Source organism: Neopelma chrysocephalum, unplaced genomic scaffold, assembly GCF_003984885.1.
Source record: "Neopelma chrysocephalum unplaced genomic scaffold, ASM398488v2 Primary Assembly neopelma1_72, whole genome shotgun sequence".
NCBI lineage: Eukaryota > Metazoa > Chordata > Aves > Passeriformes > Pipridae > Neopelma > Neopelma chrysocephalum.
Window position 1 is genome coordinate 8,991,991 of NW_020897732.1, and position 21,396 is coordinate 9,013,386.

The 21,396-nt window shown below is 39.2% G+C and overlaps 1 protein-coding gene across 6 annotated transcripts in view; it reads right to left on the minus strand.

Moving 5' to 3' along the window:
- The window catches only part of DPP6 (dipeptidyl peptidase like 6), a 547,706-nt gene that overhangs the window by 222,417 nt on the left and 303,893 nt on the right, over positions 1-21,396 (minus strand). The gene's annotated exons all lie outside the window — the stretch shown is intronic.

Sequence of the window (21,396 nt, forward strand, 5' to 3'; positions counted from 1 at the left end):
TCTTGATGTTTTGAGCATTTTTTAAAAATGAAGAAAATGCAAGTATCAATACATTTATACATAAAATAAACGATATTTTATTCTGTGTTTACGTGACTATTTAAAATGTTTCCTGCAATGGATTATTTCCCTTGGGTTGCAGACAACAGGGGAATCTTGTAAAAAAGAATGCAGACTGTGATAGCCCAATAATGATACAGAATTCAAAGCCTCACTACTGTGAATTTTATGGTTCTCTCTTCAGCATTTCATAAAAGGAAGACAATCAGAGAAAACAAAATGTATTTGCATGGGTACTTCTAAAATTAAGATTGACAGAAAAAATCTAAGCTGAACATCGCTGTTTGATGTGTCATTATTATATGAATGAAAATTAATTGAAAGATACCTCCTCTAAATTTAATAGATCTACTTGCATGAGCCAGGAGTGCAGGATTTGTCCATAAATATGACACAACCAGTAATATAAAGGCTTGAGAAGGTAGTAACTGTAATAACAACTCGTACTTGAATTATGTATCATTACAGATATATAATTAATATGGTTATGTAACTAGAAATGGAAAGAAGTGCGAAAGATATGGGTGAAAAAGGGGGCACAGAGTAGTTTGGTATTTAATAAATGCATTGGGACACAACTTAGATCATGTATATTCGTAACACATCTTGAAAAATTAAGCTTCCTTGTGACACTTTCATCTGGTTCTGAAGTAGTTGGAAGCTCTTTGTCTCAACTGCATTTGGAGGAAATCAAAAGCATTTGCATGCATACGAAATCTCAATAATGCATAAGAGAACAGATATCCTCACTCTACCACGCTTGTCCTCTTGGAGATAGCAGCTCACCAAAATAATAATATTTGTTATTGAACAAATTCTATCTTTAATTGGAACTATTCCACACCTGATATTAGCCTTGTGCTTGCATTTATCTCATTAGTAGTTACTTGCTTCCCTTTCCCCTCAGTACCTCTTCTGCCCATCTCTTCCATATGGTCCATGTTGTCTTTCTGACAACAGCCCTTTGGGGGCCATGACTGTTGCTTACCGCAATTTTTATTCATGCCAGCACAATACAGCTTAAATTGTTCTTGGCCTTCAGGTGGTATTTCCTTAATGTGTATTAATATAAAATAATAAAACATCTGTGTGGGATGGGAATATTCTGGATGCTTTGCAGAAACCGCGTATGACTCGAAATCCCAGTTTGGCAGCCTTTTTTCCACAAGTACATCCTGTGGGTAGACATGAATCATGAAGGATTAGTGCCATTCGTAGCAGCCTTTGCTCAGAGGCACATGTTCCTCCCTGCAGAGCCCTGGTGAAGTCATGTGGTGCTGTGTAGGCAAAATGTTCTGCTACATGAAAGTCTGGGGCCATGAACTCTCCTGATGAGTGGTTATCAACTTTCTGGCTCTGGGCATCAGGGAAGGCCTGAATTTTCAAGAGAAGGAGGAATGACACACTGACTTCTGCACACTCATTTGAAGGCTAATGTTAATCTACCTCATTTTGGCTGGAAACCTTGGACGCAGGTTGTGTGGATGACACAATTAAAGCTGACATTTCACCAGAACTTTATGTATCAAGAGAAAAAAACACCAACAACGAAAGGCCGTAATTTATTAAAAAACTAAATAGCTGAATCATAGAACATCAAAGAGTTTATGATGGGGAAAAAACCTTAAGAAGGCTAGTGTATCTCTGTTACTAGAACGTGGGGAGATGAGCAGATTGATGGTGAAGAAAGAGAGAAAACTGTGGAAATTAAGGAAAGCTAAACATTACAGCTATAAATCTCCAGCAATATTCTGTGTGGGGATTATTGATTTGCCAGGCTCTAAAACTGTTTCCCTATTCAGACCTTCACAGGAAACAAACCCAATACTTATGCTAATATAACTATCCAACAAAAAACCCACACATGCATGCAATTCCAGCTGGAAGCCATTAGTCTGCCTGGAGTCCTTCAAGCAAACTACATTCTTTCAGGTGGAGATTTACCAAGCTGTTGAGTCTTTACTACATGAGTTTTCTCTCCAATGTATATGAGACAGGAAAGCTTCACACTTCATTTGTGGTGACATATGCTATTCCCTTGAGAATTACTACAGCCACCCAAGATTTACAGCCCACTCCCAAGCAGCAGTATTCCTGTCACTAAGCACTATGAAATCTGAATTACTTTGCTTGAGGAAAACTTGTGGGACAACTGCTAAAAACTACAGAAATCCTGAGAAATGTAGCAAAAATTAACAACTTTCAATGCTTTTTTGCTCAGAATCTCAAAATTTACTTTCTAGACGGACTCTTTTTCAACATTAAATCAACATTTGCCTATGCAGAGTTCACGAATTCTGGTTTTCTTATTTCCTTAAAGTTCGTGTTGCTGAAAAGCGAGTATCAAATCTCTTCCAATACACACAAAAAGGGTCAGGGAACTTTACAGCTGTGATCTGGACAGAGTTACAGCCCAAGTCAGACAATTGGCCATGGAAATGGAAACCACTCCATGTGCTGATCAGCCAGATGGCAGATCAGCCAGACCATGCAACTGTTGGGTTCATGTTCTACCCATTCGCCCTTCAGAGGCATTAATTTGAGTTTCTTTATTCCTATACAGCCGCTAATTTTCATATTTGGACTTAATACTTTTGAAATCACTGCCTGTTCTGTCACACTTGGCTGAAATCAGCTGCTGAGTCGCACAGTTATTGGTAGAGATGGACAGAAAGTTGAAAGCAAAGACAAACAGCATGGTTGTACATATCCTTCCAAATCAAGCCTAGAGATGGTTTTTCAATGAAAAGTTGTTGGTATCAATACGCAAACACTTTGTCCTACCACAATGTACAGTTTTAGGTACAAACTAATCTTGCAAATCACTTTATTCTACTTTTTTGTCATATTGCAAGCTGTCTATGTGAGTGACCCTGGTACACTTTTCTTCATTCCTCAGCAGCCACTATCACTTTCTGTATTTTCTGCTGCATTATCAAATAAAAAGTAATTTCAGATTTTTTATGTTTGAAATCACACTGGAACTACTTTCACGATCCCCTCCGGTTGTGTGCTGTCTTACATCTAGTTTCAGTGTAAGCAACTGAAACATTTGTACTGCATGATTTACAGCCAGTAGGTACATGATATTCTGGCACATACTGCTGTTCTTTGTTGAGCTATACAAAACAGTTTATCCTATCATTCTTGCAAAATGCAAAAATTCTGCTTTTGAGAGAACTACATAAATAACATATATTTATAACTTAGTTCATAATCATTTAGTCTATTCTCCCTACATTCTCTTGAAGCATAAGGTCTCAGATTCTGTGGTTCATATATGTGAAGCTTATCTCATGATAAATACAGAAAACTAAATCATTTTTGCATACTGGAAACTCAAATAGAGAAGGTTAACCTAGTTGTAATTCTTTCAAGTAGAAAAGAAATATCCTGTAAAAGCCAATTAACTTTCTTTCATTTCAATGAAAATCGAAATAATGTCTGTATATATTCTGTAAAAACATTTATATTTTAGTCATTCATGAACATGTATAATTATTATCTGATATGAATTATACACAACTTAACATGAAACTATGGTTATGAAATTCAAAAGACACTACAGAAATTACAATTCATGTAAGATCTTTAAACAGAGCATTAGCTGGAACAGTCTCTTAAGAAACTGAATGCTGCTGAACTCTTGTGGATCTGCAGGATTGTGTGGAAGGCAAATAACATCAGCTGTTAGAGAGTATTGCAGGAAACCAGAAATGAAAAGTCACTAAAAAAAAAAAAAGAATATAACTAAAAGGATAACAGGAGGATTCTGATCCCTAATAACAGATGTCACATCCTATTTTGGATGTCGTGGCCTATCCTGCTTGGTTTCCCTCTGCCATTCCAGAAAGATGTAGGCCTTTAGTTGTCTGCAAATGGTAGATGTCAATGCTATGCAAGTGCCTTGGGCAACTAAGGGCATGAAAGTGGCACTAAGCATTTACATTCAAATAACTGAATGCCATTCTTAATGCTAGGGGAAAAAAACTCCCTCATAATCATATCTGAAGTAATTTGCAGACACAGTGAATAACTGTGAGGTAATGACTGTTAATGTGTAACATCACTTTTGGCCAAACTTCAAGCTTTGACTTAAGGTCAAAGTATAAACATGTCTGACACAAACACTATCTTTCAATGGCACCAACTTCCAGCTCTTAGAAATAAGAAAGGCTTTATACAGTTAGCAATTATCACAGCAATTCAGACTTCAGTCTGGTTCCTACTAGAACAGTCTCACATAAATTTGTATTTATGTGTGCTTGTAGGTCCTATCCTATAATTCCTAGAAAAAGATCGTAATTGATTTTTTGGCAATTCAAAATATACTGTAGGTCCATTAAACAAATAATATAATTTAATAATGACTCTGATGACTAATGCTATCCCTGCTTATAAGCAGCAATAAAATTTCTCAACATTATCCTTGCCCTGATACAGTAGGGATGCTAAGAAAAATGTAAGTTTAATGCTTCAGGATGGTTTCAGGTTCATTGGTCAAAAGGGCTTAAGTGAGTAATGATTGTTTCACAGCATTTCAAATAGAATACCTTTATCAAATACAGAGAATTGCTTCCAACATAGCACTTCAAAGAATGTGCCCCTGTCACTGCCAGAGTATTCCTAAAGGAACTTCCAACATCCTATTGTTAATTCAAGCTTTGTGTAACATACTTTGTGTAACAATGGCTTCTCCTGTGCAATAATTTTAAGCCGAAAACATCTATCAAGGTCCATGCAGTGCTGAACAGCCACTTTTCTGTTTACAGGTATCAAATAAAATCATTAAATACCACACATTTTTCTAATATTAGTAATAAAATTGAAATAGCTCATTGAAATACAGTGAACTACTCATAACTAGTTATGTGTTTGCAACACAAAAAGTTGCAAAATATCATTACAATAAAAGTCAGCCACTAAGCAAGACTAGAAGTTTGAGAAGGAAACCATGTAAAGGCAATGCAATTACTAACAGAGCAGATGCAGGAGTAGTAAATGTGCAATTTAAGACTTATTGAATTGCCCCTATACTTTGAGTATACTTCAAGCAAAACTGAACCCGTAAGTCTTTGCTTGTAGATATTTGTAAGTAGACTGAAGACATTTCCCCACATTGATATGATGGGCATCCTCAACTCAAGAGAGGAGTAAAGAGGGATGAAGGCATGGAATAATATTGAATCAGAGCTGTACTGAGAGAATGTTCAGAGAGATACTAAAATTGTCCTGGTTTTGACTACCTTTGCACCCACAAATTCCAGAATCGTTCCCTTATTGCTCACAGTATTTCTCAGACATTGTGTCTTCAATAATTTGGATATCAGATGGGAAAAAAAAAATCAAGCCTGTAGCTAAATTCTGGAAAACATATGTCATCTAGAGCAAATTGCTAGGAAATAGAATTTTGCTGAACTATCACAGATCTGCAACAGTTCATGGAAGATAAATAACATGAGCTTTTAGCAAGCATTGTAAGTTCCTGGGAAAGAAACCAACAGTCACAAAAGAAATCAATAGAACTAAAAGGACAACAGTGTTTCAAGTAGTAGGGTTTTGTACTTCCAAATATCACTTGCCTGGTAAGTATTTTTAAAATAAGACTAACATTTCAGGAAGCCTGTTGTGCCGTTCTTGGTTACACTACATTCTCTTCCTATTTATAAATAGGAATCCCAGTTCCCAGAATTACAAATTTGGTTTGGTTTCGGTTTTTAAGTGCTTTTTTATTTTTTATAGAGTTTTCTGTCATGATTTGGAGAAGTTACAGTTGGAATATTTAAACTGATTGCTGTGGGTATGGCAGACCACATCTTGTTCACTTTAACAAAATAATCCCAATGGTGGAGCCATTTGCAGTGGCTGGTGTAGGTGAACAGATACTCTGCAAAGATTGGGATTGTCCCAATGAGATGGACCAACCTGCAGAACTGGAACAGCTCAAGAGCTGCAGAAACCTTCTAGCAGCTGAAAAAAGCTACTTCCTATAAACTTCTCCCAAGAATTGTCCTGCCACAACAATGATGAATGCTGTTCCTGTTCAGCTGAGGAATAGCTTCTCCATCCAGTTCTAGAAAAGCAGCTGAAGACTCAGAGTAAATGGTATGCGAAAATAAATTAGTCATCAGTTTCACCATTAAAAGAGGCTTTGTAGTGCACACCATAATTCAGTTGCTGGTGAAATATCATTTTCTTATGTTTTCTTTATCTTATAGAAATTTACTGGGATCAAAGGTTTTACTCTCTCTCTTGCTAAATCAGCTAAGTTGGAACACGGGACTGATTTTTGTTTCCTTCAGAGGTACTGACAGCAATCTCAGAGACACCCACCAAAACCCTGGGTGTGCACTAGCACATGGTGTTTGGTCTCAGCCTTTCAGCAATATAATCTTGCTCCTTGTAAGAATAAGTCCTGAAGTGTGGTAGATAAAGTGAGATTTCAAGCTATGAAATAACAGAGACTTCCAGAAAGTTGACTCACCTCTTACAGATGAGTGTATATGAGTGCACATGAAATCCCCACTGCTTTTGAGAACACATTTAACACGTAATATTAGAGACTTCGTGATGCATTCCTGTTGTGCAAAAGAATGAAACCTTGTTATTCCTAGGACTAATTTATATAATTTCTGTCTAACATTTAAAATTCTATCATCATACCAACTGCTGCTATCTCATTAGGGTTGATAGAAATGTTTGTGGGGTTTTTTGCAATAAGAAACATAACAAGAAATGAAACAATACATAAATGTGATTTAAAATAGAGAGTACGGTACTCATAAAACAGAGAGAGATGAGATAGTAGGAGAGAGGGAATAATGAAATCACTTTGTTCAAATTCCCCTCTGAATTGTGTTGCCAGAACCACTGCAGGCAATAAGCAATACAGAGCCTCTCTTTTGTGCCACCATCCAGTCAGGCTTGCTGAGCTGCGTGTTGAACTTCTCTCCTGAATACAACAATGAGAGAAGAGAATCCACTTGCAAGTGCACTTTTCCTCCTTTTCAGAGTCCCAGTGAAGAAAACACTGATTTTCAAAAAGTCACACTCCTTTGGGATGAGCACGTTATTCGTTCCCATTGATTGTTCCTGGCTATTATAATGCTTTCAGTGTATAACTCTCTACTTTAGGATCCTTATAAACCCTAGAAAGAAAGTGACCTTTCTATTATCTTATTTTTTTTCTGTTTCACTGTTTTTGCTCATCATCAACATGATCTCTTAATTATTTCTTCATTTCTTTGGAAACAGAGACCATTACAATGACCAGAGCTACTTGATATTATTACAATATGAATAAATACAAGATAACCTAAGAACAGGTGTTAGATTTTGCAGCTAAGAGAGAATGGAGGGTATTGGAAAGTTAATTAGAAAACTTAATGAAAATTTAGACAATGATTTCCCAGAAAAGACAGTATCTTCATCCAGTCTAGTCACTCTAGATGTGGTCATCTCTGAAACAGAATACAGCATGATAGACCCTGTCCAGCATAGTAAAGAAACATTTCCCTATGATGCATATCTCAGTTTGTAGCTGGGTGTATCTCTGTACTGAAAGATTATTATTGCTATTTGATATCACAGCTCCCCATGGGAGGTAGAACCCATGAAACAATGGGAAAAAGGCAGGGTCCTAGACCAGTGGCCTCCATGAGAGAGGGAGCTGACAGGTGTTTTCCAAAGCACCCTTTTAGTTTGTGAAAGTGGACAGCTTCCTGGGGTTAAGACACGTATTTCAATCCAATTGCTAGTCTCACTGTGAGGAATACTTCGATTTTCTTCTGCTACTTCTAAGGAAATAGTGTTTTCCCTGCGAGGTCCAATAAATTGCAGCAGTTAAAATGGCTCTTCTTTACTGCTAAGAAAATGTGCAGGATCAGGGAGTCTATGCCAAGGGTATAGTAGAAAATTATGCTGGTGGTGGAAGGAATGCACTGTAACATCAACTTCAGCACACTCTGATTTCCAAAGTCCCAAAGAGACATAGTAGGTGCCATGAACGTGCTATGAGAAAAAAAATATATCTTTTGCAGAGGAAGACAATTATTTGCTAATAATGTAAGACATTGCTTATGTAAAAGGGATAGAAAAAGTCTTAAATTGGTGGAGGAAAAAAAGGCAAAATCTCAGCATGCAGGCTGGAAGACTGTATCTGCAAAGGAGATGAGAAACAAATTAACACTGCTAAAATTAAAGTTCTGACCCAACAGCTCAGGATTCTGCCAGTGACTCTGCTAAAGATTCTGTGTCTGACTTTGAGGAATTTTCTCCTCTTCAGTGAGTGTAAAATTCTGCTCTCTGCAGGCCAGATTCTGCCTCTGTGTGTAAAACAGGAATAAGAAAACTCCATTTGTCAATTTGTACTTCCAGATCTTCATGGCAATGACTGATAAGAACCTGACACAATGGGGTTTTGATCTCTAATGCTTTCTGTAATGCAAACAATACTAAAACTTGACTCTGGGTCATTTAAATACCACTCAGTGCATGTCAGATAAAAGCCTCTGTAGGTTACTTCAAGGTTTCTGATGTTCAGAACCGGGTCAATGCAATTCTGCATTCAAGGTTAATAAGAGAAATTGTGCATACTCATGTTATGCACTAGCAAACAACAATAAACACTGCCAATACCTAATTTTAGCATCTCACATACAAGGTTGTTTTTAATAGAACAAGCTAACAGCCCTTAGGAATGACAAGAAGTTCACTGAGTTCAAGCATTGAGGACTGCATTTTTTCTGAGTGTATTTTTCAGACAATGTGCAATATAAATCCTGGTTTGTGACTTGAAAATACTCAACACTGGTATAGCTCTGCTCCCACTGAAGTCATCTATAAAGTCCTGTTATCTTTACTGGCAACAGAAACAGGACAGAGCCAAGTGTTTTTGAAAATCCTATCTATATTCAACAATAAGAGACAAAAATCTACCTTTAAGCTTAAGGCTCACACACAGGCAGTTAATTGGTCAATATCAGATTTAAGCCTCAAGGTCCACAAGCTGTAATTCAGCCCCCTGTGCATTTGTGCCATGCAGGAGTCTAATTATATATCCTACACACTTTCAGCTGCCTCAGACATTGCACCAAGTGGTTGGTGCTCACACGTAATGAGGTCTCTTCAATATTTCATTTGATCCTCACCGGTGTGTGTGTGTGGCCGTATTTGCAGCACACAATCCCAACCTGCTTTAAAGGCAGAGTTATCAATTTTCTCATGGCAGTTTCTATGGAGCTCATCATTACCATATGTGAGCGCTTCAAATATTCATCACTTTCTTTCCACAGCACCTCTACGTGGTGAAGGGAAGGCATTATCCCATTGCACAGATGGGGAGCTGAGTCAGAGAATGATTAAGGTCAAACGTCTTGCTAATTTAGGGTGTTTAATTTCAGATGCCTGAGAACAGATTTTATTCAGAGCAATTATCATAACTTTATATAGTTAAGTATAGCTCCTATCTAGTTCAATTGTAGATAGAAATGTCTAGCACTTCTGAAAGTCAGAAAAGAAAAAAAAAGTTTAAAATCCAGAGTCTTACTGAGCAACTACATCCAGCTGAGCCACTACATCCAGCTGAGCACTGGGGAAAAAAAAAAATGGACAAATGGGAACTGTTAAACCCGTGAAAAATTTGGCTTAGGGGATCACTCAGAATTACACAGAAATTACAGCACAAGCGTGTGAGGGGCCCCATGACAGCGTTTAACCTCCTCAGCCATCAGACCATCTTTCTTGGTCCCTACGCGCCATCTGACACCTTCAGCAGCAGAGCCTGAAGTCCTAGATAGTAACATCACTATTACACTTCCAGAACGACTCTTCCCGTAGTCTTCCAGACTACTCTTCTGAAAGTCCTCAGATAAGGCATTTGGGCTTCTCTCCACCTTTCTAACATTAGGTTTTTTCTTTGGATAGGAAAGGTTGGGTTTGGGTGGGTGGGTATGTCCACTTACGTGGGCATGTCTGCATGTATTGCTTGATAATATGCGGATATAATGAAAATCAAAGTAATATATAGGGTAGTTTTAATCATTAGAGGCAAAGGGCTATCTTAATTGGAAAATACTTCTTAAAACCAGCATTTATTGCATTAACCGGGTGCCTGAATCCATGTCTTCTGGAAATTGCAGGACTGTCCACCCAGCCCTATGCCACTAATACTGCCAGAGCCAAGAGGAAGGGGAAAGATACTCAGAGTATTTCAGGACAGAAACTATCTATGGTTTCAGATTCAACAGAGAGTGACGATTTATTTCACTAGTGACTTTTCCTCTCCCCACACATATATTTTTAACGCAATACATCTATTTTCAAGGGAAGGCTCCCTCTCCTCCAGACTCCACACTTTCTCTAGGTCCTTTTGCCCTCATTAGTTGTAGCTTACTGAAAATGCACTTGCAATGCCATGCTACAAAAAGAAGGAAGAGAGAAATTTCAGGGATTTTTCTGAAAACCTCATCATATTTCTTTTCCTCAGGCCAGCGATCCGTGGCCACAGAACATCTGTCTAGTAGGACAGATAAAGCAGCACTGTTGACACATCCCTCATGCCATTCCTATTTGCCCACTAAGGAATGACATATACTCTGTCCCTCAAGAGAAGCAAACACATTTGTAGGTTATAAAATACTCCTGTCTCTGCTGGTGACAGGAGACACTGAATTTGCTGAGGGAAAGGGTAGTTTTGTGGAGAAAGCATTGAAGACTTGGGAGGCAAGGGTTAGGAGCCGGGTCTGAAACAGAGGTGGATCATCTCTTTGTGCCTCTATCCTCTCCCTGTGAAAGGAGAAGCACGAATTAAAGTTAAGTGTGCAGCCTGTGATAGTTACCAGGCTGCTGATAGTTAAGCAGGTAACCAAAATGGTCTGTTCAGGCTTCACAAGCTATGCCAGCATCCCAGCTGCTCAGGTTAAATTCATTAGCAGTTGTGAGGCACTTGGAAACAGGAGGAGGTTCTATCAGTGCATCCGACAGCCACTTCTGGGGCTCATTTTATCCTGTCACTGTAAAGCATTCTCCCACACCACTTGGATACTTTTTTGACACAAACCAGCAGATAGCATGAAATTCTCCTTCCTTCAGGAAGAAATAACAAACCACTTCAAATTCAAAACCATCTGCAGAGGAAGATGGTAACCTGCAGAGGAAGGCAGCTATTCCTTACTCTAGAGACAAGATATTTTTTGAGAGAGATGCACCAGTCTGCTTTTTATTTCCCAGGTTAGTTATTATTTAGGCCAGTACAAACCCAGTGGAAGTTGGAAAATGCTGCTTCTCCAAGGGGAGAAATAGTGCCCAACACCTTTCTGGAAGCATTTTGGCCTTAAGACAGTGATTTCTTGCTCTCAGGTTCAGAGTTCGATGGATGCTGCCAGGCACAAGGATTCATTTGATTATTTTCGTGGTGGGCTGTATGCCTGTATATCTGTGTGTGTGTACAGGGGCATATATAATTAAAGTGTGCACATGTTCTCCTGATGGATTATTAATATCCACAGTTACTTGCTAGAGCCTGGTTTAGGAGGAGATTCTTTAAATGGCTGTCAAATCTCTAGAAGTGCCATAAAGATCCAAAGACCCAAGTGTGTCTGATCTTATTTAAAAGAACTAAAAACTGAGTAATCAAATGAATGGATGAATAAATCATTACAATTTTAATGCTTAAGCAATGTAGGACATGTCTACAAACTGCCTGAAGCCAGTGCTGACCCAAACTGTTCGTTCCCACAGCACTGAACATCATTGCAATACATGGGCTTGGAGCCTGAAACACAGGAGCAAAATAGCCTTGGGCAAGTCACTTTACTCTTGTATTAAGCTTCCCTTCCTGCCAAGTGTGGGTAATACAGTTTACCTACATCACTGAGATGTCAGAAAGAATATTTTTAAAAGTAATTCAAAGACAGAAAGCATGCAGAATGTGCTAGGCAATATTATTATATGTGGAAAGAGCCATTTTAGCAACACACACCTTTCTGTAAAGAGGTTATATTTAAATAACACAACCCTATAATATAAATAGCTATTTTAGAGCATCTCCTGTCCTAAGGTCTTTCAGAGTCTGTTATATTTCAATTAAAAAAAGAAAACAAACTATATTCTATAACTAAAATGGCACTTCAGCTCCATTATTATCTTTTGGATGCAAAGGAAAAGGCAAAACTCAACAGGATAATCTAATGCCCTAAAATCTGTGAAACTGCTGCTTTTTCCTTCTTAATACTGACCAAAAGACCACCCTCAGTTTCCCAAATGAAATGCATCATTTGACTACACAGTAGTTCAAATGTATTTGTTTCAATTGTGCTACCTTTTTAGATGTTTTCAAAAGAAAACAGAGGGAAAAATAAATGACCAGTAATGACAGAAAGCTTTTAGAAAACCATCCTTTTTAATAAGCAAGAAAAGTGAGCCTTCAAAGCCCATGCATAAGCACCTACATAATTGGCTGGGTTTTCAAGAGCACTGAGTTTTCAGTGGTCCCCAGTGAGACCAACAATAGCTTTTAGATGCTCAACAATTTATCACAACTCAACAATTTCCCTCCTGGGCATTATTTACCAACTATGTGGTATACAGAAAGCAAAGACATTTGAGACTGTCATTTTTGGTTGGACTTGGACAACTAACTCTATTAGGCTCCCCTAAAACACCCTCAAGTATTTCCACTTGTTTTATTACTGGATCTTACAACAATAAAGAAACCACCAGACTTAATTTAAATGAATAGTGCACACTAGGGCTCAAATGCAAATACTGTATCATGCTAGTAAAGGTTACATAAAGTAATGATTAATTAGTCTTTTTCCCTGTTCAGGTTTTACTTGTCTGTCAACAAAAGACAGTAGATGATTGCCTGCCTAAAATATGCATTATTTCCAGCTCTGTAATATCATTGAAAAGCAAGCAGTAGTTCAATTTACCAGCAATAATTTATTGTGTAGCGCTAAAACTCTGCAAGCAATCTCTTCTCATTTGTTACTTTCAACATCTCCCACAACTATTTGATTTTCTTCCTGGGTTTTCATGTTAACTGGTCATCTCCTGCCAAATCCCAGAGACCTAAATAAGTCTCTGCAGCTTGTTGAGTAGTTTTAGCTGTGTTTTACACAATGCAATGGTCGCATCATTCAGCAGCTTTATCGATACAAAACTCAGGAGGATATATGTCCCAAATGCTCTAAAAAACTGAAGGACCTATCCCAGCTTTTTAAAAGCTGAATATGAGGCCAAAGTTTGAAGCATTCCCCAACTGACAAAAAGAGTAAGTGTCTAGCAGGCACTGAAACCTGCTTCTAAAAATGGACGGTAGCCCTCCGTGCCACCCTCAGCCATCTGCCTCTGCTGCAGTGTCAGAGCAGAACAAATCCTGCAGCCAGGCAGCAGGAAGCAACAGCTTCCTGTCCCCCGACCCCTTTGCAAACCACCTCCCTGCAGGGAGGAGGGAATCCGAGAGACTAGCAACAGCAGCAGCTAATTCTGCAAAAATCTTTCTTCCCTTAAATCCGTAACTCCTGCAGGCAAGAGTCACCGGTGGATTTGTTTATTTACTTACTTGTTTTCAAAGAAAATGCCTAGTCTTCTCTTGTTCACTGGAATTTCACAAATTGGGCATCAATGATTTTATTGGTCTGTTTGCTTAAGCTACTAGTCTGTCTTAATACACATTTTTTTGTGTATTCTCTCCTCCCTCACAGGATATGACAGCAAAAGGATAATGTAATGATAGTTCACATTTGCAAAAACAATCAGCACAAATGGACAAGTGAATGCCACACCTTTTTTCAGACACACGTAGATCCTCACTTTTGCATACTGACAACACAACCAGTCTTGAAGAATCCCTTAACTGGAGTGGATCTGCTCTTGAGTTAGTTGTATTATCCATGTTGATGAATAATATAAAAAATACTGTTCAATAGTTTTTTTGGCGTAGGGCCATGGACTAATCTTCTTGGTAATTGAAGGCTTATATGACGGAAAGAAACCCTATGGAAACTGCCAAGACAAGGAAAAGTAATAAAGTATAAACATCTGAGTGTCACCTAAATTCAGTCTCCTTAGAGCAACTGTCATCTCTTGTTTTATCAGCAGTTTCAGCAATAAAAATAAAGTTATGCATTACACCTGACAAGCAGCAAACCACATATAAAAGTACATACAGTATTTGGTGAATAGTTTGCAACAAATGCATTCCTTTTTTTCTCACTAAAGCAGTTTCTCCTTGAGTGACACAAACCATTTACTCAAGAAATGGACCAAGAAAAGACAAAACATAGGCTCAGTGGATATTGGAGGCTGTGTTTCTTGCAGCCCATAGGCATTTGTAACCAAAAATATATGAGCCTGGATAGAACAGAATGAAACATAATCTGGAAGATGGTTTGAAAAATGTATATCACTGTCTCCCTACACAAGTGAAAGAGCACACTTGTGAAGATTTATTATAATCTTTCATTAACTTCTTCCCCAAACTTCTGCTACATCTATTCTACTCTGCAGGATTACACACAACTCGTGTATTAGAGTAGACCCTGCTGTAGCAACTTATATGAAGAAAGAATTGATTCTTACTCCAACTTTTCACAGAGGTCAAAGAAAAATGACAAAAAAGCTATTTGGGAAATAAAAGCAAAGAGAAATAAGCTCTAGTTGCAGTGAGAGGACTAGAAGTAGCATGAGCACAGACCATCCCAATAGAATTCATTTAGGATTATATTTTTAGCCTCAAGTACATACTTTATTTCTCATGTGTATTTTACATGGCCTATTGAGCTCAATTACTTCACATTTTTGTGTACATAAAACAGTATTTCCAGAATGCTTTATTACAGAAGTAGCAACCTCTCTTTTCTCTCCTAGAGCAAGACAGGGAAGAGACTTATTATATTAATTGGGGGGCTGTAATTAACTCCAGTTGTATCAAAGTGGGACAGAGAGTTTCAGTTTTCAGGTATTTTAAAACTTAGAGAATAAAACCAGAAGTTTATCACATATTTGGGCAGCAGAAACAATTTTTAGAACAAGGAGAGTTTTTTTGGTTTGGCAATTCCCCAACCCATCAAATATTGATTTCAGTCTTTTTTGGTTTTACATTTTAATGCAGACACATGCAAACTTTTAGGTAAAATAAGTTTATGGTTGAAATATTTTCAACACAGAACCATAGAATCACAGAATGATTTGGGTTGGAGGGGACCTTAATGATCATCCAGTTCCAACCTCCCTGGCATGGGCAGGGACACCTACAAGACCAGATTGCTTAAAGCCCCATCCAGCCTGGCCTTGAACACTTCCAGGGATGGGGCATTTATAGCTTCTCTGGGCAATCTGTTTCCGTGCCTTACCACCCAAGACAGTAAAGATTTCTTCCTTATATCTAATCTAACCCAATTCTCTTTCAGTTAAAAGCCATTGCCCCTTGTCCTGTCACTACACGCTCTTGTAAAAAGTCTCTCTCCAGCTCTCTTGTAGCCCCCCTTAAAGCACTGGAAGATGCTATAAAGTCTCTCCAGAGCCTTTTCTTTAGGGTGAACAACCCCAACTCTCTCAGCCTGTCTCCACAGGAGAGGTGCTCCAGCCCTCCAACCATCTCCATGGCCTCCTCTGCCCTTATGTTGGGTTCTCCAGAGCTGGACACAGCACTCCAGGTGGACCCTCACAAGAGCAGAGTAAAGGGGCAGAATCAGCTCCCTTGACCTGCTGGCCATGTTTGTTTTGGTGCAGCCCAAGGACACATTTGGCTTTTTGGGCAGCCAGTGCACACTGCTGGGTCGTGTTGAGCTTCTTGTCAATCAACACACCCAAGTTATTCTTCTCAGGGCTGCTCTCAATCCCTTCTTCACCCAGCCTGTACTTGTGCTTGGGATTGCCCCAATCCATGTGCAGAACCTTGCACTTGGCCTTGATGAACTTCACCAGGTTTGCACAGGCCAACCTCTCAAGCCTGCCATGCCTGTCTTTGTTGGGATGCATCACTCCTGAGCTTGGAGGAAGTGATCCTTGAACATTATTGATCTTTCTTGGTAGGGCTTTATCCCATGGGACTCTACCAAGCAGATTTCTGAAGAGGCCAAGTCCAGCTCTCCTGAAGTCCAGGGCAGTGAGCTTGCTGTGTGCCCTCCTCGCTACCCTAAGGACCTTGAACTCCACCATTTCATGGTCACTGCAGCCTAGGATGCCATGGAGCTTTACATTCCCCACCAGCCTCTCCTTCTTGGTGAGAACAAGGCCTAATATAGCACCTTCTTCACTGGCTTCCCCATCATTTGGAGAAGCACATCATCATCAACACATTCCAGATCCTCCTGGATTGCTTTTGCCTTTCTGTGTTGTCTCTCCAACAGATACTGGGGTGGTTGAAGTACCCATGAGGACCAGGGCTTGTGACTGTGAAACTGCTTCTATCTGTCTATACAGTGCCTCATCCCCTCAGTCTTCCTGGTCAGGTGGATTGCAGCAGGTCCCTATTATAAAGTCACCTGTCCCTTCCCTTCTTTTAATCCTTACCCACAAGCTTTCAGCCAGCTCATTATCCATCCACAGGCAGAGCTCCATGGAGATTTGAAAGGTCTCCCCAATATATTTTGAGTTAGATGATTTAGTGGGAACATCTTTGCATGAATGAACTGCATTTTACAGAAAAACAACCGTGAGTCATAGTTTCAAACAGGTGGAATTTACAGCAGGAAGATCACTGAAGACTTAAAACTTGGGCTTAGCCTGTAACAGTGGCTGTGTGCTATTGTCTTTATGGAATTCACCCTAGTCTTTATGGAATTCACACCATCTTTTCAGGATGGTGAAAGGTAGTATAGGGGCCAGCTCAAGGCTTGATGAAGTCAATAGACTTATTCCTAATTTAGCCACTCCTGCCAAACATCTCTTCATCTTATTTCAGATGCTCACACTTTCCAGAATTTCTTAAAATCCTCTGTTTTACACAGGAATACTCTATGATCGTACAGCCCGGTATCAACGCTGAACTCCTTCACACATTTGAGCAAAAGGGGCCTAACTGATAACAACACAGTATCCTAATCTCCCAGAAGGGCATTGGAAAGCCCAGTTTGGAAACAAGGCACTAAACCAAAAGAAGACATCATCTATTTACTTTCTATCAACCTCAAAGATATTATGGGTAGGAAGGTAACATTTCTCAAGTAGATGAGTAGTAACTGAGGTCAGATAGTCCTGCCAAGAGATACCAATTTGAACAAGCGAGCACTGAACAGTCTTCAGCAAGTCAAAACATCTCCTAATGCATATACGTTTTACTAATGGACAAACTTTATGTGCTTAGTACTTTCATGAGCTATTTCAATCAATTCCTTCTTGGATTTTACTGTCCCATCCATTCACAACTGCTCTTTGTTTTATCTGGCTTGTTTAGCCTGGACTGTTGGAATAAAACTTAATTATAGCATGACTTGCAATGGCCATGTCAAGCATCAGTATAATCCATGTGAAACCATGTGTTGTACCTCATAAGGAAAACATCATGCAAAATAAATCAATTTAATGCAACTGAAACCTCCAGTGATTAAGCTCACAAAGATTAATCTCAATTACTTGTTAGATTCAATGGATCAGCATTCTCAGCAACGTTTGTAAATTAACTTTTAAATCACAGATATTGGGACATGAAAATCAGAAAAAAGAAGGCTGTTAGTACTATTAGATTCAACTAAACTGTGAAGTGCCAGGGATTCTTAAGGAGAAGAAGCAAAGTTCACATTGCTAAGTTGCAATATGTTTTCCCCATCCAACCTTGAGCTTCTCTCTATCAGTAGGCACAAAATGCTGCACATGCATTTGAAAATAACCTGTTTGCTCCTGGCCATGAAAACAAAAAGATAAAAGTGTAAGTCTGTCAGCACACTTAAGGACAGTTACAACTTAATGTACCATTTCTTAATTTCTACAATCACATTAAGTATCAGACCCCTTTAACCTGACACAAAAAGAGTTGAGAGGTTGGTCACAGTGTGTGATTAAGCTAAATTAATGACCCAAAATGCATTCCACATAAAATGCTACTATATATATTCACCCCCGGTCAATTATATGTTTATTACAGTATCTCTGACAAGCTAAATTAACAATAAATTAATGTCTAAGTTGTGATTTCATTTTTGACAATATCATACTACAACTAAGCCTTAAATATCTGCATGTAACTATTCAGCTACAGACATAAGGAAGGTAAGGGAGTCAAAAACTGCGGACTAATTGCTTCAGATGAAGGCTTATTATCTCTCCAATTTCAAGCTCAACAGCAGTTAAGTAGTAACAGAAACTACTTTAGACAAAGTGTTGTGAATGTTTATGTAAAATTTACTTTTATTTTACCCCTCTTACGTTTTTATAAACAATAAAAGCAACAGCCCTTTTTTTCAGACCAACAAAGGACATAGCCTGAAGGCTTAAAAAAAACCAAACCAAACCAAAAAACAAACAGTTCAGCCTTCAGATTTGCTTGGTTTTACTATTTCGCTCAAACTCATCCTCTTCCCCTTTCTAATGGGTTTTTCCATGACCTTTTCATGTGTAAGCTCAGTTTAATTCTTCATAATATTTGTTTCAGTCTGTCTCATCCTCCTTCACTATGAGGACACAGTCAGAGCTTGGTTCTCCAGCTTAGACTTGATATTCACATCTGTAAAAGTGATTGCAACGAGGGCACAAGGCTTTCCCACACAGGGATGGTGGTAGTGTGTTCGACCACCAAAGAGCTGGGAGGGACACACCAACTTTGAGGGAACAGCAGAGAGATGCTCCTGCTCCCTTGGTGACTCACTGGGATCCCATCAGTAACTCCCTCCGTCCCAGCAATGCCATTTCTAACAAAACTAGCCTGTTCTCTTCCCATGATCATCTGCATTTCAGCTTTTTAAGGTGGTTGTTGGAGACAGGGAAACGCCCTCCAACAGCACCTCTCACTTACCAGGGAAGCAGGGAGAGCCTCCCATCCTTTCACCAGCCTCTCCTGCCAAGGCCACCGAGCGCAGAGGCACAGCCACGGTGCTGGCACTGCAGGGCTATTTGACAAGACAAGATCCCAAAGCACAGTCCCTGTTATGCCTCTGTGACCAGATGTTGTTCAGCAGAGTAGGACAAATCCCACTCTGAGAAATTATGGTCTATCTGCACTTTCCACCTGCAGTTTCTATCACAAAACACTGTCTGAGAAGAGTGATAGCCATACATTGCTCGCCAGTGACCACACATCATACGGACAGCCCACAGGTTGTCTCTCAAAACAAAGCTTTATTCCAGCAGCAGTAAGGGTACAGGCAATCGGGACACCATCAATTATCTGTGGAGGGTTTTCACCAATGGTCGTGGGAAGCAGCTATGCCTCTCCACTTCCATCACACTTAAGAGCTGCTTTCACAACTTCCACAACCTTTTTCAAGGTTGTCTCTCTACAAGTACCAGACTCTGGACTTCATCCTTGGCTTATCACCTAAACCTGACTTTCAGAAAGATGATCTCCATCAAACTACCCAGCACAAAACTTCAGCTTCTGGCTTCCATTTCTGAAAAGTTTTGGTTTAACCCTTTACCATGCGTATCCTTGGTTCATCATCCCCCCCATTTACTTTTCCATTTCACCTCTACAGCTCCTAATTACACTGCAGTATTTCTACTAAAAAAAATAATTAATTATTCCTTCTTGGAAAAGGTCCCTGCATTATGCAACAGAGAGCTGAAAGATGCATCTCTATCTTACCTTCAAGTATAAAATTGCTTCAAGTTCTCAAAATCTTAGAATCAGATACAATCCCAAAATTCCATGCATTATCTCTCTCTCATTTGCAAGTTTGCTTATAGCTCTCTCAAGTCCTGACAGGATTTACCTTTATCTTGATATTTTTCTCCTGAAATTCTTATTCATATCTAAACCTTCAGAATGAGTTTTAATTTTCAGTTTTTTCTCCTGTGACCCTTTCCCTACATTCTCTAAACCTCAAGGAGTGCATCTCTCTGATATCTCAGGTACTTGTGCAGCCTGAGTTACTACAGTATTTCAGAACTCCCTATTTCCTGTACTTATCCTCAGAAGACTCCCAGATATTTGTTTTTTTCCCAACTTAAGACAACAATGGATCATCTCAGCAGAAGAGAAGTTGCTGACTGCCACTGAGAACCAAACCCTCTTGCTCAAGGCCACAGTGGAAGTCTGCACACAAGAAGCACTAAGTTCCATGCTCCACCCACTGAACTGTCATGCAAAGCCACCCAATAATCCCACTCAAACTTTGTTATTAAATCAGAAATTAATATTAATTTGCCTTTCCATTCTGGATCACTTTCACTGATTTCCAATATAGGTCCCTCTCCAAATTTATACTACACAAAAGTTTCAACCATGCTGAAAGCACTTCTCTCACTTCTGCAGTTCTTCACATCTGCAGCAGCCTTTTGGAGGACTGCACACAGCTTTCCTATTCCATCGCTGCTGGCACCCTCCTTTCTCTGAATCTATTTCACTTATTTAGATCCCACTTAAGAATCAGAGAAGGCAGGACAGAGGGATGAGAGGAAAAAAAAAAGGACAAAAGACCAAAGATGTGAATGTAAAACACAGAGAATAAACTACATAAAAAACAGATATTACTGCACTCTACATCATTTTAAAAGTGCTGCCTTCTCTCACATCAACCAAAGTGACCATGATTCACCACAACTTGATGCATGATAAAGATCACAAAAAAGCAGCATTAAAGGCATAAGAACTGAAAGCAGGTAAAAACATTGTTCATTAAATGCCTGTAGCAATGCATAACACTGCTAATGGACCACAACTGGAATGAAACATTGAATTCTCTAAGAGTTAAAAAAAAAAAAATCTAAGATTTTTTTCTTGTGGTGTTCAAACTTCCATGACCCCTAGATAACTGGTGAACTTCAGAGACAAATTATTCTGTCTTTATGCAGCAGCAAAAGAAAGCTTTAGTGAAAAAAGACTGCAACACAAGGTATCTCTGCCAGAAATGGAGGGAGCAGCAACCACCAACACTGTACCAAGGACAAGTGGCAGACCACATCCCACATCCCACTGGGTCAAGGTAGAGACAGCGAGTAAAATGTACACAATCTCAAGCAGCATCCTATGGAAGTATATGAACCTTTAAAAGCTTCCAGAAGCACTTACATTTCAGCACTGAGTACCAGAAGGGATTTTCTACAGTCTCCTCTTTTTGACACTCCAGCTTTATGCCAAACATGCTCCTTTCCACCTCTGTCTCCCCTTCCCTCCCCGTTGCTGCCTGCATTCCTCACATCAAATTAACAACTTGAAAAGACTGCCAGTTTGATGCA